The 3,030-nt window shown below is 43.6% G+C and overlaps 1 pseudogene; it reads right to left on the reverse strand.

Moving 5' to 3' along the window:
* Positions 1–2,147: 2,147 nt before the first annotated feature.
* Positions 2,148–2,607, reverse strand: LOC102497419 (cellular nucleic acid-binding protein pseudogene; annotated as a pseudogene).
* Between the last annotated feature and the right edge of the window lie 423 nt (positions 2,608–3,030).

The following is a 3,030-nucleotide window of genomic DNA, read 5'->3' on the forward strand; positions in this document are numbered from 1 at the left end:
CAGTAAATCATTAATGTTCTTTCTTTTGCTATTCGTTATAGACATACAGATATAACATGCTGCTATTAAATCGCTAATTGAAGTTTAATGAATTAATGATTTCTATGAATGTCTATATTTCTATTTAATCATCTGTTTAGTTACATACACATTTGTAAATATCATGTTTTTGTGCCTAACCTATGCTTGGAATATATAATACCCATGTTTCCACTTGTAATTTTTTTGTTCTTTTTTGTTTTAATTTGCCAAATGGTATGTGTGCTTGCTGCAGAGAGACAGAAAGAGAGAAGTGAGAAAGACACCCCCCACCCGTGGGGGATGGTCACACTGCAAAGTCTTCTCTTCCATTTCTCCTTTGTTTTAGGATTTTTGAGCACATATGCACAAATGCCAGCATGGTTTTCAAGCTGCCAGATATGGGACTGCAACTGCTATTGGCCAGCTAAATCTGGCTGCTGCTTCTCATGGTTAATGAAATGAGAGGCAGAAGCTGGAAAAGAAGGGAGTTTTCTTCTGTAACCAGTTACCAGAAGACAACCAAGGGACCAGCAGATGATGTAATGGTTACGTCGCTGGACTCCCACTGGCGGACCACAATTCAAGTCCTGGACCCGAAAGCCTGAAACACGCTAGGCACATATTTTTGCATACCCAAAATCTCAAAAGCATAATGGAGGAGAATGGAAGACAAGGGATTGAAGCATCATTGCCATCTCTCCTGGGGGGGGAGGGGGATTTCTTGTTTTCTGTCTCTCTTTTTTTTGTTTTGTTGTTGTTGTTGTTGTTGTTGTTTTTTGGAGAGTTTTTTTTCTATAGGGTGTGTGCGCTCGCCAGACAGAGAGAGACAGAGAGATAGAAAGCAAGAAATCACCCCCCAGGGGGGGATGGCCACGCCGCAATCTCTTCTCCTCCATTCTCCTCTTGGGATCTTGGGCAAGCACACACCCGCGCCCAACGTGAGTGTAAGCCACTGGGTTTGGGACTTGAACCGCGGTCGACTACATGGGAGTCCAGCGACATAGCCATTACGCTAACTGCTGGTCCCTTGTTTTCTGTCTCTCCAAGTGAGTGCACACACCCTATAGCAAAAATCTCTCTTTAAAAAAAAAATTGTCTTGAAAAAGTATCATCAAACTCTTGAAAAGTTCAATATGCTTTCAGTATTTATAGGTATGAGATACACGCACATGCAAATCATTCCTCGTTAAAGTCAACAGAGTCGATTCCTTTCTCCTGGGTAATTATCCTAATTCCTTCTGTTTTTTTTTTCCCCCTTCCTCCTCCAGCTTTATTGAATAGTTTAACATTACATTTCTATTTTCTAGAACTTCAGTTGCTTTTTCTATCTGCCTTTTAAAAACTGATTACAGCAAATGAAACACAGTTGTCTAAGTGATATAGTATACAAAAATAACATCTTGATTTCTGTGAAAATGCAATTCTCTGCAATTCCTGAATAGCTCCAAATTTTGCTAACTCTGAGCATCGATGTTACTCTGTGTTTTAGATTTTGTCTTTGAAAAAAAATGTGTTCTGAACCTTTGCCATCACCATCTACATGCCCAGCATCAACGCTGGGGTGAAGCTATTTCTTAGGCTTTTATCCCAATTTCTCTCGCATAGCCATGAACACACGTTTGTCTTTTTATTTTGTTTACTTCCACTCAACTGTATGTTCTATGTAGGGCCTGATACAGATGTTACTTGATGTTATTTAATAGCTACTGAGGTCAGACAATCCAAGGCCATCATTATGCTAAAATTAAAGTTATTTATGGAAGTTCATAGACACTTCCAGAATTGGTTTTACCTCCTACATGGGAACATATTCAAGAACCCCATAATGGGTTTACTGATCTGACTCAACTCTTCCCATTCGTCAATCCCTATTCACCAGTGGCGTGGAAAGGGGGTTCTTTAACAACACATTATACATAACACCTCTACCAAACTAAACATAAACTTTTTTTTGTAGTTAAATGCAGAAAATCGTTTCTTTCCACCCCTTTCCTCCGTTTACACGGCAAGTAAAGCTCACTGGCCTGGGAGTAGCCTCTATCTGCCAACCTTAGGCCAGTGAAGAGGATTCAGAGAAAATAATACAACCATCAACCAGAAAAAGGAGGAGTGACAAAGGAAAAGAATTAGGCTGTAGCCTCAGTAGTGCATTCCCGGAGCCAGGTTCCCCGACTTGCCACAGCGATAACAGTTGACTTCTCTCATCTTGCTGCAGTTGATCGCTACGTGACCAGTCTCGCCACACCTGTAGCACTTCACATTGGTGCAGTCTTTTTGAATATGTCCAAATTCTCCACAAGAGTAGCACTTCTGCTCATCCGCAGTCACGAGCCAGATGGCCTGGCTTGCCACAGTTGCAGCAGCACTGCTCTCGCTCGCTCCTCGCAGTCCTTGGCGATGTGGCCACCTCTACCACAGTTATAGCAGGCTTCAGCATCCTCCTGAAGATCACAATCCTTGGCAAGATGACCAGACTCACCACAGCGATAACAGATGTCTGTCGGGCACTCCCGGGCCCAGGGGCCAGAGCGTCCACACTTGAAGCACTCATTGTTGCTCATGGCTGCAGTCAGATCTTTGTTCGCTCTGGGCAGCCCGAGGCGGCTGTGGTGGAGACTGGAGCAGGCCAGGCAGGCAGCGTGCACCACAGTGGCTGTTTATTTTCAGGTCCCTGCCTGTGCCACATGCCTTATCCTGATTCCTTCTAACCCCATTCCTGGTTTCTCATCTGACCATTCCTCAAACAGATCTCCTTATGACCCAGCATTTGACTGAATTGGTTTTTTTTGTTGTTGTTTTTTGTTTGTTTGTTTTTTGTTTTTTGGGTGTGTGTGTGTGTGTGAGTTTTTACTGTAGCGTGCGTGCGCTCGCTCATGAGACAAAGAGAGAGAAAGAGAGAGAGAGAAACAGAAAGCGAGAAATCACCCCTCAGGGGGGATGGCCATGCCACAATCCCTTCTCCTCCATTCTCCTCTCGGGATCTTGGGCACACACACACAGGCGCCCAGC

This window comes from Tupaia chinensis, unplaced genomic scaffold (assembly GCF_000334495.1).
Source record: "Tupaia chinensis unplaced genomic scaffold, TupChi_1.0 Scaffold000365_1, whole genome shotgun sequence".
Classification (NCBI taxonomy): domain Eukaryota; kingdom Metazoa; phylum Chordata; class Mammalia; order Scandentia; family Tupaiidae; genus Tupaia; species Tupaia belangeri.